At 42.8% G+C, this 14147-nt stretch overlaps 1 protein-coding gene and 1 long non-coding RNA gene across 2 annotated transcripts in view; one reads left to right on the forward strand and one right to left on the reverse strand.

Annotated features, from left to right (window-relative positions):
- Positions 1-14147, forward strand: part of LOC148320831 (uncharacterized) — a 229492-nt gene that overhangs the window by 61063 nt on the left and 154282 nt on the right. The gene's annotated exons all lie outside the window — the stretch shown is intronic.
- The window catches only part of LOC148320832 (uncharacterized), a 57384-nt gene that overhangs the window by 43015 nt on the left and 222 nt on the right, over positions 1-14147 (reverse strand). Inside the window, exon 2 of the long non-coding RNA XR_015839389.1 lies at positions 13978-14140. This is a non-coding gene — a long non-coding RNA (uncharacterized LOC148320832). The remainder of the gene's footprint in view (positions 1-13977; positions 14141-14147) is intronic.

Here is a 14147-nt window from a genome sequence, read left to right on the forward strand (position 1 = left end):
ATTTGGCTGGGACGCACCGGAGTGGATTGTTCAGGAGGAGTGGGGATAGGTGAGATATGGGGCTCGGTTGCGATGAACCGTATGAAAGTGATGGTGTGAGGCAAGAAATTGATGGACATTATGTGAAGTTGGAGACGCAATTAATGAGTGGAATTGAGGAGAAAAAAGATAAACAAAAAAAAAAGAGAGCAAAAGAGAGGTATCGGAAGGTGTTGTTGAAATTACAAGTGGATGACCACATGGGATATGATTAAGTTGGCTAAGCAGGTGCAAAAGAAAGAGAGGAAAATGTTGAATGACATCAAACAATTGAAAAGGGGCAAAAGATAAAGCTAAATGGATTCGGAAAGGTAAAATGGAAAAAGAATTGGCAATGGTGGAGGAGGACAGACTTAGTGTGCATCAAGTGGCGACAATGGCGACAGCATTGGCAAACATAAAATTGGAAGGAAAGGTTAAGAAGGTTGTGAAAGTGGATAAGAAGGAGAGGCACGTGAGAAAAAGGAGATGTTGAATGTTGTGGAGGGTTGTGCAAGTGACAAGATTGGTAAAGGGTGATATTGAACTGGTCGTTGAACCTTTGGCGTATATTTGTAGTCAATCATGTATGTCAGGGGTTTCCAGGCAAAAAGAAAATGGCAAAAGTTATTCCAGTTTTGTTATATTATTGATTGAGCTCACTTTGCTTGTTGGTGCTCGGCTCGGCTGGTTAGCACGTGGCTGCGGCCATCCAGAGTGGAGTTGTTTTAGGAATACTGTTCGGAATATTACAGTTTGAAAACTGACAAGTTTAAAACTACTTATTTTGAGACTATTGTCATTGATATGGGCCTACTAGTATTTTAGTAGTTTTCTAAATCTGGTCACGTAAAATGTTCCTGTTCTATCGGTAGATAATATTATTTATTTTCTTTATGATTTTTCTGAGTTATGATTTTTCCCTGATGAATTCTAGACAAATAGGAGGGGAAAACACTGAGGCCCTGAGTGGCCCACGGCCCCTATGTTTGTTTCCATACAACCCATCCCTTCACAGCCCAGTTTGTCTCTTTTCATGACACTCAGCTCCTCACTGTGTGTGTGTCTGTGTTCCCTTTGGCTGATAAACATAGCTGGTTGTTTGGTCTACGATAGTTTTGTTTACTTTCTTTGCTGCCTACTCTCTGTAGGTTATTGTTAATTTGATTCTCCTTGTGATGTGGCATGAAGAAAAATTTTTAAGGATCCATTGGCATAAATAATGAGGAATTTGTGTTCCCCATAAGAAAATATGAGCCTTGATAGGAGATTGGTTTACCAAATATAAAGTTGGATTAAAAAGTTCTGTAGATGATTTATTAACTGATGTGAATTAAATGTGACAAAGGTGGAAGACAGATGTTTTATGACTGTACGACGCGAACTCTGACATGACAACTTTTAAGGGACATGACAGCATTTCCATAAATGCCAGACTGCTAACATCCACATCTATGAGGTGTTTGACGTCACAGGTGCAGGATCGTCAGCCACGTCCAGGAGAAACGACATCACGGGGACTCAATGGGAAAATCAAGAGACCCACAGTAGTAAATTTTGGCATACGCTGGCTAAATTGAGGCAAAATTATGGATCTGCCAGCACAAGTCTTAGTGAAACCAAGGCGGACGCGCCAAGGGAGGGGTCTCTGTGTGGAATTGGAAAGTGGAAATTATCTTTTTGGGTAAGGAATTAGATACCTAGAGGTGAATGAAAGTGTGAAAGAAAAAGTGTTTGTATGTCTATGTGGTTTGAGTGAATGTTTAAGGGACGGGCGGCCTCAGGAAAGAAACCTGATTAAGTGCACCGACAAGCCCTTACAGTACGTAGGGTGCAATGGGCGGACAGGCCTGATCAACCTGAATCCCTATTGCACTCCCGAGTATTGATTTCCAAATTATTATTGGTGACAGATTGGAGTAATTAAATTCAAGCATCAAGTGAATGGTTCATTGACGTTATTACACAAAATGTATGCAAAACTGAAAGTTTCAGAATGGAGGTAATTTGGCCCTTCTCACTGGCAATTGCTACTCCTCCAGCTCTCTCCACAGGTTTGAAGGGACATGTGACCTGTGTGTCCAGAAGGCCGGAGAACGCTTCAAATAGCGCCTCATCACGCCCAGGTTCTCCTCAACAAAGAGGGAGAATAAGATAGTTGTTGATTTAGCCTGCTTTTGTGCCCAGCAGGTTTTATGATTCACATTGGGTGCACGACTAGATAACACACACCCAGTCCAGGATAGGGCAAAATTTTGTTGGATTGTTTAGACGTTTCCATGTAATATGGCACCACAGCAGTGATACTTGAAGTTAATGTCAGTTAAGTGGGGCAGTTGCGCTGTTTTCATGAAAAATTACTCACTTAATGCGAGGGTTGGTCCTCCGTAGGGGGATGCGAGAGTTACATTCGGGACAAAATTTACTTGTCAGGAACTGTCCTCACTTGAGGCCGAGGCCAGACTTACAGACCAGCATGATGGTCATCGGCTGAATGGGGACACCTCAGGTGAGATTGGCCGTGCCGTGCATCAGAGTATTTCTGGCCCCGTTGGGGCCGATGTTGCTGTGTCTTTCAGATGGGGAGGGGAGGAGACAGGCCTGGTCTATGTGGCCAGGGTGAGATGTGAATGGAGTGAGCCTTCCGGAAGTGACCCGTCAATAATGTCGTCATGACACAGCTGTTCCAGTGGGCCGTCCTCATGGGCGTGCCCCTTCCGGGTGCAGACATCATGCGAAGCAGTCCATCAATGAAAAAATGCTAAATCGGTCTAAGTAGAGCACATTTTGTACACAATTTTGCACAACATCAGAAAAGGAAAATATGGGAGTGGATTAAGGAGCGTTACTAAAAATTGTTGTACTCGCAGGTTAAGGAGGCCAAGAGAGATAAAAAAAAAAAAGGGGGAGCAGCGAAGGCAGCAGCCCATGGCTGCCATTGGAACTGCTCCTTCCACTTCTGCTGCTCGTAGGCAAGGTTCGGGTGACGCGGCGCCACAGCAGACCGGCGGTCCATAGCAGGGCGGTCAACGAGGTCGGGATTGCGGTAACAGAGGTAGGGGTGGTTATAGACAGGGGTTGTGAGTGGGGTGTGCTCGTGCTGCGGGGTGTGGGGTCACTGGGTGATGGGCTGTCCATGCTGAGCCACTTTCTGGAATGTGGCATCCTCTGGTCCGGTGCCATATCTGTCGCAAGGAGCGCTCCACCAGCGCAGGGGGCGCCACCGTTACCCACTCCCAACGCACTATTGACACCAACCCGCTGGTACCCCATTCCATGACAGGGGGCCACGGAGCTTCAGCGTTCGAGGACTGGCAGGTCCCTGCATTCCGGGGACGGTGGATGGACAGATTTTCGATGGTGCTGGATATTAGGGCGAGCTATGAGCTCCTTCCGCATCTCCCAGTGAGCCTTGTGGACTCTCGAGATTGCCTGAGTCACTGCCCTAGACTGAACGAACACTGGAATTCGAGTGGCATTTCTGGATGGGACTGAACTTGACTGTGCCTATCCTTCGGAGGGAGCATATGTCGTGCTCTCTTCCTTCCCAGTGGCTGAACTAAACTGAAACATCTGAGGGCAGCTCTGAAACCTGGTTCTTCATCCTCCCGCGGTGGGTATGCCCTGTTCCTGCTCTGGTCTGAGTGGTGTAGCAACCTCCACCCATTCAATTCACCAATTGACATTACATTGTACATGTGGTCACACATGGTTTGGTTTATCAAAATGCATTCATCTAAATTTAGGCAGGAGTAGATCTTCCATTAGGATTATATATTTGTTATGTCTACCGGCGTTGCCTCGTACGCCTGCCTTGTCCCTGAGCAGCGGAAATGGTATGAATTGTTTACTTTCACCGAGCCACAAATCACATTGAATATCGATGCACATCATCATACAAAAGATCTAGGCCCCATAGTTGTTGAATACTCCGCGTCACTATCAGAATATCATATTTTAACACCCACTACAAATTCTTCGGCTTTGGAAACATCCAAAATTTCACAAGACGGGTCACTCGGAAGAGGTAATTCGGTGTGTGTATTGTTTTTACTGTCTCTACACCCTCCCCAGTTGACAGAAGCAGTGTGGGCACGGCCTGGAGGTGGATTGAAGCATTCGGGAGACAATGGGAGGTGAAGACTGGTCTTGGAGCTGTCTATGTCTTGAAGAGCACCTATTCTTCCCGTTAAAAAAAAAAAAAGGTTTAATTGGGTATCTGCGTTATTATAGTTTTGGGAATTTTTATTTTAAGCATAAATGGTTACTATTTCATTTGGGTTGCTTTAAATATTTGTCAAAAAACAGTCAAAATTAGAGCGTTAGCTCGAGGCTTAAATTGTAATCTCTAAACACAGTTAGATATTTGAACTCAGTGAACTAAATTTTATTTAATCCAGGAATGATTTGCCTATGTTGCGAAGCCAGATTCTAGTGTTGTGCCATATTAGCTGGATATCATTAGGACATTATTGCGAACCAACACTGCTTATGGTGATTATCAGCAAAACTAAATTTATACGTTGGAGAATTGTTTCTGGGGCCAATGCCTGTGAGGATGACACGGTCTAGATTATATTCGAAGAAAGCTATTACAACAGTCTGGGAATTGAAATAGATATAATATTTGGTGGGTTTACGTTAATTAAAATATATTATTCAAGTGACTGATACAAGCTTCACAAACAAATTGAAAAAAGGTGATTGAATACAATTAGTTATGGTATTATTGTGATTATTTAGCATGCATTTTTTGAAGGATTGTAGAACGATTGCTGGCATTATTTTAAACACTTACGGGACAGAAGGTCAAATATTTAATTTAGCAGGTTCATATGTACTAAGTATGTTAAACATTAATTAAACAGAAAGCATTTATCAAATGAAAATACGGTGCAATTAGATACAAAAGGTTGTAAGTGGTTCTATTACACACAACTTCAACCCGCACCGGAGTTCTTTCCCCGATATGGTGAGCCTGAAGGTTGACCGCCCGGATGGGCAGGTCAAGAGAGGGGGAGATACTGACCAATTGAAACACATACAAATCAAACATAAAAATGGACACGGCTGTCCTTTTCCTTATTATTTCTGAATTATAGGCTTGCTTTCTACGCTTTTAGTATGTTTGCTTCTAATCTATGAGACTGTTTTTTAGACAGACGGAGGGGAGACAAAAATTGTGATGTTACAGTACCACTGCAACCAGACGGTCATGTACGAGGAACGGGAGGACAGCTCGGATAGGTTGACAGACGCACAGGTGATATTGTTTTATAAAATTTGTGACCAAGACCCCGAGGTTGGTATATATGCGAAATTATTCAATCACACAATTGATTTAGAGAATTTAAGTGATTGATAATAAGGTGGCCAAGCAAAATTTTACATGTTTGAAGTTGAATGGAGCAGGACACACAATTGGACAAATACCGTGGGATTGGTGTGAAACGAATGTGTCTCTTCCAGCAGGACCCCCGCTTTCCCGTGCAGACGTCTGGTTGTGTTATGGTGGAAAATTTCTATACGACAGGCTGCCGACCAATGCCTCTGGCAGGTGTGCCCTGGTGACTTTAATTATGCCGGTGAGTGTGACACCTGTAGATTTGGACCAGTTAAATTGGGATCAATTAGAGGCGGTACATAAACAATTGTCAAAAACCTTATTAATAATGTTTCAAAATAGGATTGCTTTAGATAGGTTATTGGCTGAAAAACAAGGAGTGTGCGGGATATTTCGGGATCAATGTTTCATCCCAAACAACACGGCACCGGATGGGCGTCTCACCAAGGCATTGGAAGGTTTGCAAACTTTGAACAAGGGGATGAAAGAACATTCAGGTGGAGATTCGGAAATGTGGTCAGGATGGTTGAATGTCTTTGCTAAATGGACAGGTCTGATTAGCTCTATATTAATCGTAGTGGCAGTATTTACAGCTATTATGGTGCTTTGCGGATGTTGTTGTATACCTTGTATCAGATCTCTTACAGTTAAAACCCTCGAGCGCACCTTGGGCCCGCTGCCACCGAGTGGCAAGTACATGATCCCCCTGTCGGACCCAGAGCCGGTTCCTCTGGCAAACAGAAGGTCCATGGGGTCCAGCGGAGTAAGTGGTAATGGCCTCAGTTGTCTGAGGCCATGAGAGGGATTAAAATTTTATATATCATTCCACATCTTTTATTTTTTACTGTTATTATTTTTCTCTTATTATTTTGGCGGGGGTGATGGCCTCAGTTCGCTGAGGCCATGAGAGGGATTAAAGGATTTTATAAGCTTGACTACAAGTGACATGTATTCAGTTTAATGCAATAAAGATATATACTGATTGGGCTTTAAATCAATGCATGAGAAAAGGTCAGGCCAGGCTGTGTGAAATGCATGGGTGGCAGATGTTTTGTGCAGGATGAGCCGCACGTCGGAGAACTGAGTGTGCAGACGCGAAGGGTCCCGGACTTCGATCAAGGCCACCCGTCTGTTGTTGTGTGAGATGGTCACACGGTCGACCGTGAGAGCAGAATAACAGATCCAGTGGTTCATCGGCAGTGGAGCGCACAAACAACTGCCATGGCGCGCACCGTGGGAAGAGCCGACACGTCACCTTGCGGGCAGAAGACGTCCACTAAGAGAAAGCTAAAGTTAACTGCAGATGACACATAGCCAATAGGGGAAGAGTAGGAAGTCTTGGCTTTGTTTGCTGTAATGTATAAATGATCCTGGGCAACTTAGGGGGGGGGGTTGTTTTTTTCCTGTTGGTTGCTGTAACCGGGCCTCTCAGACTTTGTATTAGATCTCCTGTTAAGAATAAATCCACTCCCGTGTGAAGTTGCCGGCATCCTGGTCATCTTTCTCTCAAAACGAGCGCGCATAATTGTTGGAAGAATGGAGGTTGTGTTTGGTTAACCATTAATGGAGTCAGATAATTAATTCGAACTATTTTGGTAAACTTTTGGTACATTTAAAGTTAAAAACTCCAACAATAAGAAGCTCTGGCCCTCGGAAACCTCAGTGGCCAGAGCTTCAAAAAGCACCATGCGGCAGTGCGTTTTTCCATCACTGAGGGCCATGTTCACGTTTTTGAAAGTGGACCCAGCCGCCATCGTCCCATCCTCTTTGAGAGTCCAATTTCGGTATGCGGTAGTGGCGCTCATGGCCACCACCTTCGCCCTCAGCGGTGCAGCAATCTTCGTGGTGAAAATTTGTTCCATGCTGGAGAAATGGGGGGAAAATTAAGGGAAAAATTTAGACCTACACCACAATATCAGTTAGATAAAAAATATGGCAACATGGATAAAATGTAAAAAGGTTGCTAACCAAACATTTTCGGGTCAAGTGGATAACGAAACAAAAATGTTTAGTAAAATAAACTTAAACTGGTTGTCTTGTGGGTTATTCGTTTGAGTCAACATGTTAGGTTAAATGAATAACCCATTTTCATTTTTACAATTCCTTTTTGAAGTGATGAAATTTATTTATTTTTGTTACATTATAAACATTAAGTTAAAAATAAAATAAAAGCAGACGTGCAATATACCCTAGGGTACGTCTAAACTAATTAACCATCCAACCTTGTCATCAGAATGAAAAACGCCAGCACCTACCGACGGCTGTCGGCAATTAACAATTTTTTTGTAGCATCAAGGAAAAACGTCGAATTTAAAATTAATTAAATCACAGCGAAAATACCTTTGAGCAAGGTAGATGTGAAAATATTCTAGGGAGAAAAATACAGGTGTCTAAGCCAATCAATCATCCTACCTTGTAGTCAGTCAAGTTGAAAAGACCAACGGCAAGTTTCTCACGTTCATATAGCCCTTGACGCATACCCACGGCTGACGGCAATTAACAATTAATGGAAACACGTTTTTATGTTTTAAAGACACTTAAATGTGTGGTATTTTTTTGACAATTCATTTTTTGATACTAATTATTTTCTTTACAGTTTGCTGATAAACTCAACATACTAGTTGCAGTTGCGCCCCCCGAGTACAATAAAAGACAGCGCTACTTTATTCATATAGCATATTTTACAAGGAGTTATGTACTGTTGCTCCAAAAAAAAAAACATCAGATTAAGGTATAACTCACAATACAAAATATCTGTTGCAACTTCAATCATACATTTACAAATGAAAAACAATAATACAAACAAGAAGGAAAAATACACACACAAAAAAATAAATAAAAGAAATGTCATTACCCACAAAAATACAGTATTTCAACAAAAGGTAGAATCAAAGTCAATGGGGTCAAAATAGTTTGGATTCCTTTCTTTCCGCATCTTGGGACCGGCTGTTGCATGGCAGTGGTTTCTTGAGGATTATTAGCAAATGTTGACACTGATACTTTGTCATACATATGGGACAGTATGTTCAAAAAGTGCGACATTATTATTAACACATTTTGACAATTATGGCCCTGAGCTGAATTTTACATAAATAAAAAAAAAATACAATAAAAATTGTTGGAATTTTTTTTTAAGCTAAATGGAAAAAGCATTCATATATAAGATGAAAAAAAAAATCCAAAATGAAGACAGTTACCACCATCAGTGCAAATATTGAATACTTGTGTAATCGGTTCAAAACTCAGTAGGAATTTCGATCAATAATTATTTGCTTTTTTTGCTATAAAAACCAATGAACATTTTTTGGCTGGCAGTTGTTAGGTCGAAATGGCAGCATAAGGTTTCATGTTTCAAATGTGAGGAGGAGCGGTGAGGAAAGATGTGCATGCACACGCCATTAAAATCATTATTTTGAGCAATCGTACAGTGGAGAGACAGCATTTCATCAAACTAAGTTCCCTCAACTTCCGAAATGATGAAAAACGTGAATTAATAAACAAACAGATGTATCAAAGCAAGTGTAAAAAAAATTTTAATGAAAAAGAATCTTTCAGGTCAAACAGTTTCGCCGCTCACTTGGACAAAATTTTAATGTTCAAACCACTACCCAGGGAGAGAACACAAACCTCTGAGATAGGATCCACAGCTTTATGACGTCATCAACCAGAGTGGGCAATTCTATCTAAAAAAGAATGTGAAGTTAACATCATTGCACCTCAATGACAGTAAGGAATGTAAATGTTACCTTGCCTGTCGCACTGACAATGGTTTGATCCTGGAGCAGATCATTTTTATTGCCATTTATTATGGAAAATGTTTGCATAATCACCAACAAATGGAGGTTGATCACACTCCAACAAGACTGTCGACCGCACAAATTAGATGTAAAATAAATAAATAAATAAATGGCTGTTGCATCCACTAAAGTCTTCAAAAATCGTTCACACTGCAACCTTTCTAAGAATCATCATCACTAATAATGGCATTAATTTAGACAATCTAGCTGTACAGAGAACCGTATGGGGATTGTTTTAGAAGACTTGACTTTTCAAAAAATAGAAAATGGTCTGAAGAGAACAGAAAACAGACTATTTGATCCTTGGGAGAACATGTCACGAGCCTTCTAAGCAGGTCAGCAAGTCCTTCCGTCGTCGGGCAAGCAAAGCAGGTTTCATCGCGCTTTCTCACGAGGGCGACTGAGCTTCCGACAGTTCTTTGTCTCGACGAACAGAGCGTGATGAGCCAACAGGGGCGGTGGACAACGCACTAACGGAAATAAATAAGTGGTGAGGCGCATATTCTACGAGTCTTTTTGAAGAGAAAAGGAAATTACAGGATGACCAACTTACCTTTTCCTTTCAATAAATAGAAACAGTCCGAAGAGAACAGAGAACAGGCTTGACTTGGCTCTTAGGAGAAAATTAGTGCCATGGACCTTCCAAACGCGTCTGCAAGGCCTTTCTTCGTCAGCAAGCACAGCCACGTCTCATGGAGAGCTCATACCGGGGTGACCGAGCTTTCTTCTCTTCCACGTCCAGACGAACGGAGGATGCGGAGCCGCGGGCCACGTGAAGAATGTTCTAACAAAAAAATAAAGTTGGTGGTGAGGACAAAAGCTGACAAAGTGTAAAATTACGGACGTTTCCTGCCAAAGTTCAATTCGGCGAGAAGGGAAAGAAGTACCGCACGGTTGCCACCCTGGTTTCGGATTCAGTGTTCCCTGACAAGTGTTTTGGCGCCTGTCCTCCAAATCTTTTGGTTGAGAGAAGAGCATAATACAGGATCAGCGAGTCAAAATTTAGGCGGTGCTGAGACAGGTTTTGCTGTGACTCACAATATATTAAAAAAAATCATGATCATTTTTTTTTCTTAAATCGCTTAACAGTTAATGAATATGTCACACTAATACAGTAGAAAATAGATCAATGAGGGACACAAACTCACATACCCGTTACCTCCGATCTTTCTCCAGAATGAAGGACCTGTTAAAAGTATAGGACAGTAAAATTCTAACATTTACTGGCTTTACAAAAAAGAAAGGAGCCGTTTAATGATGAGCTACCTACCTTTTCTCTTCAATAAATAGAAATGGTCCCAAGAGAATAGAGAACAGACTTTACTTGAGCCGAAGGAGAACACTAGTGCCGCGGACCTCGGAAACTCTGCAGCAAGTTCTTCCTTCGTCAGGCGAAAGCGGCCACGTCTCATTGAGAGCTCGTAGCAGGGTGACCGAGCTTCCATCTCTTCTTTGTCTGCACGGTTGCCACCCTGGTTTTCGGGGTCAGTGTTCCATGTTGTACTCTTTTGTGCGCCCGTTTGCCGAATCTGATGGCGGAGAAAAGGCAGACATGGGACCGGTGAGTCAAAATCCTCCCAAGGATCTAGGTACAATAGTTAGGTACACACATACCCGTGACCTCCATTGCGGTGTGAGCAGCTAAGGTGTATTTTTTTTGCTTGTTTTTTCCCCTCGTCCTCCCAGGGGTTAGAAACGGGGGATGTTAATTTTTGTCAATGAAGCCCGATGCCAATGAGGCCCTTTGAGACGTTGCTGTGGTTTTATTTTCTCCAGAACAAAGACCTGTTAAAAGCAGAAGAGAGTAAAATGACATTTACTGTCATTACAAAAAAAGATCTGTTTAACAATGGCTCACTTACCTTGTCAGTTTTCTGTTCTCATCCCATGCCAACGATCGGTACGTTTAAAATGTTAAAAAAAGTTACAAATCTAACCACTCTCTCTTCCCTCGACGTCACTTTCGCCGACCCCTCCACTTGCCTTCCTGCGACCCTCCACCGACCGACTGTTGGACCTCCTTAATTCCCTCTCTCTCACTCCTCCCAATGCTCTTCTGCCACTCACCTTCTAGTTCACACGCTAAACCAGGGGTCCTCAATCCTGTTCCTCGAGGGCCGGTGTCCTGCAGGTTTTCCATCTCTCCCTGCTGCAACACAGCTGATTCAAATGATCAGATAATCAGCAAGGTCTGCAGAAGCTAGATAACGATCGCTCAGGTGTGTTCCACCAGGGAGAGGTGGAAAACGGGCAGGACACCGGCCCTCGAGGAACAGGATTGAAGACCCCTGCGCTAAACCATCTTCACTCCAAATCTCATCTCAAAATCTCAAACCAACTGGAACCCATGACAACTTTTAATCATTTAAATCTCACTCTGTATTGCTTTACTTACTGCCATATTTCATTATTTGGATATCATGTATCTGAGATTTACAAGCACTATATCACAATAAAAATTAAAAAATCCACCACCGTCTCTGCCCTTCATTCACTCTGTCGATGAGTCCGCAGTCCACCGCTCCCTCTCGCCGTTGTTTACTCTCACACATCCTTCTCAAGTCAACCGAACTTCTCACACTGATTTTTGGGCTTTTCTGTTTCAGTCTTACTTGTCCCAGTAAGATGTTTGAAATTTTCATTTGCAGCATTGATCGGCTCGCACCCAACTTTTCGCGGGCGTCCGACCGAAACCTCCGCCTTCACACAACGAGAAAATGCGATTCCCGAAGAAATTGCGTGTGAAGGCAGAAAAGCTGGATTTTTTGGGGGGGAATTATTTTGAATGACACTGAATGTTTTTGAAAAATCCTGAATAACACTGAAATGTTGAATGGGGTTGAATGAATTTGAATCATAGTGAATGAAATTGAATGATTTTGAATCATCCATCCATCCATCCATTATCCGCCGCTTATCCGGGGTCGTGGAGGCAGCAGCTTCAGCAGGGAAGCCCAGACTTCCCGCTCCCCAGCCACATCTTCCAGCTCTGCCGGAGGGATGCCGAGGCGTTCCCAGGCCAGCTGGGAGACGTAGACGAACCTCTTCGTCATGATAGCATCAGCTGTTTGTGTGTTCCGGTCTGAGAGTGTCTGCTAAATGGCTGACGTAGTCAACATCTTATATTATGTCTAGAGACGTATTGATTGAAATACAACAATTCTGTTCATACCTGTTGGCTCTCCACCAGGGATGTAAAGAGTCATCGAAACTCAATTTAACATCGATATAAACTGCTCAAAATATGTATCGATGTGAAGAATCGATTGGCAAAACCATGTTAACCAAAGCCATTCTCTCACTACGGCAATGCCATGCACGAGATGACTCGGCGATGCATATGATTGTACTCGATCATAATGGTATTGGCGATAGTGGTAGGTGCGTGTTGTGTTAAACCGTTCCTGCTTGCCGCCCAACCATGGTCGGGAAACGCTCCTCTTACAGAGCACAGAGAGACAGGGATCGCATTGCAGTTTAGGGCTTAACAATTGATCATTTTAGGAATGAAATCGCGACCTCAGACGCGTTTTCGAGATTGTCAAAGCTGGGTCATAAAAAAAAAAAAAAAGCGTTGTGGTGCGTCTTCTTTCACCGCTGCTTGAGCGCTCGGCGCTAAGCTATCTTGCGAACTCTGTCGCAATAAATAATTGATAGCCTGGTGGCATGGATCGATATTTTAAAACAACACACATAATGGATTGGCCTTGTCGTCACCGTCTGTATTTAATCTCTCCTGTGCTGTGTGTGGGGGCAGATAAAAAGTGAAGTTGACTTTAGTTTTACTCATCCATCCAAAAGAGAATATAAGAAATCAAAGCTTCTGAACATTAAATGAAATTTACTTTCCACAGTTCAGAACCCATATAACTTACCGTAGTCAAATGTATTTAGAATGCTGCATGCTTGTCATTAACTATGGTAATGAAATGTTTTTGAGTTTGAGTACTGAACACTCAAACAAATATGTTACTGAAATCAAAAATGTCCAAGTCACACTTTTTACGAGAGGAGTTGTTTTTTTTTTGTCAACTAAAGTTGACTTATATTTTACAATGTAGTACTACCACTATACAAAGTACCAAGTTTTTATCATTTTTGAGGGTGACTCACAAAAAAAACTACAAAAATTGTCACGGTTCGCCGTTCGGCGAAGAGGGGGTGGACCCAGAAAGCGAGGAAGCAGGGAACGGGTAAACTTAAAGGGAATTTATTACACTTAACAACGAGGACAAACAACGTGGCGTGGACAAACTAACGTGGCAGGGTGCAAAGTAACAAAGACAGACAAAACGTGACCTAACAGAACGAAAAGGACAAGTGACGAGGATCGTGACAAACGCTAGGGACCGTGAGCTTGAGCATGGGGCAAGAGCATGGGGCTAGAGCATGGGGCCAGAGCATGGGGCCAGAGCATGGGGCCAGAGCATGGGGCCAGAGCATGGGGCCAGAGCATGGGGCTAGAGCATGGGGCTAGAGACAAAACGAGAGAGAGAAGGAGGGTGGTCGAGAGAGTCCGTAACGGGCGTAGCAGGAGGAATGTTCCGACGCTGAGCTGTCGGCAAGGGGTGCTTAAATAGTCCATGATTAGGGGAGCAGATGGGAGTCAGGTGCGCTAATGATAACGGGGAACAGGTGCGTGTCTGGTGAGACAGAGTGCTGAGGGGAAACGCCCTACTCAGCTGACAAACATAAACAAAAGTGCACATGGCAGGAATGTGACAAAAACAATAACAAAAACACTGACCTGACCGACACGGGTCATGACAAAAATAAAATACTGTAAATTAAATTTGACAACACGCCATATAAACATACCATAGTATTTTTCCATTGTAGCAAAATTCAAACATGAAAACCTTCAGGGCATCATGGTAGAGTCTCAGTCTGTTTTCACGTTCCTGTTTGCTTATAACTTCACCTCGATATTCAATAAGAAAGTCTCCCTTCTGAAAGCGGCAGCAACTGAACACTCCTCGACCTTACAA

The sequence above is a fragment of the Idiotropiscis lumnitzeri genome, chromosome 16 (genome assembly GCF_059441095.1).
Source record: "Idiotropiscis lumnitzeri isolate Australia: NSW breed Sydney's pygmy pipehorse chromosome 16, RoL_Ilum_1.0, whole genome shotgun sequence".
Classification (NCBI taxonomy): Eukaryota; Metazoa; Chordata; class Actinopteri; order Syngnathiformes; family Syngnathidae; genus Idiotropiscis; species Idiotropiscis lumnitzeri.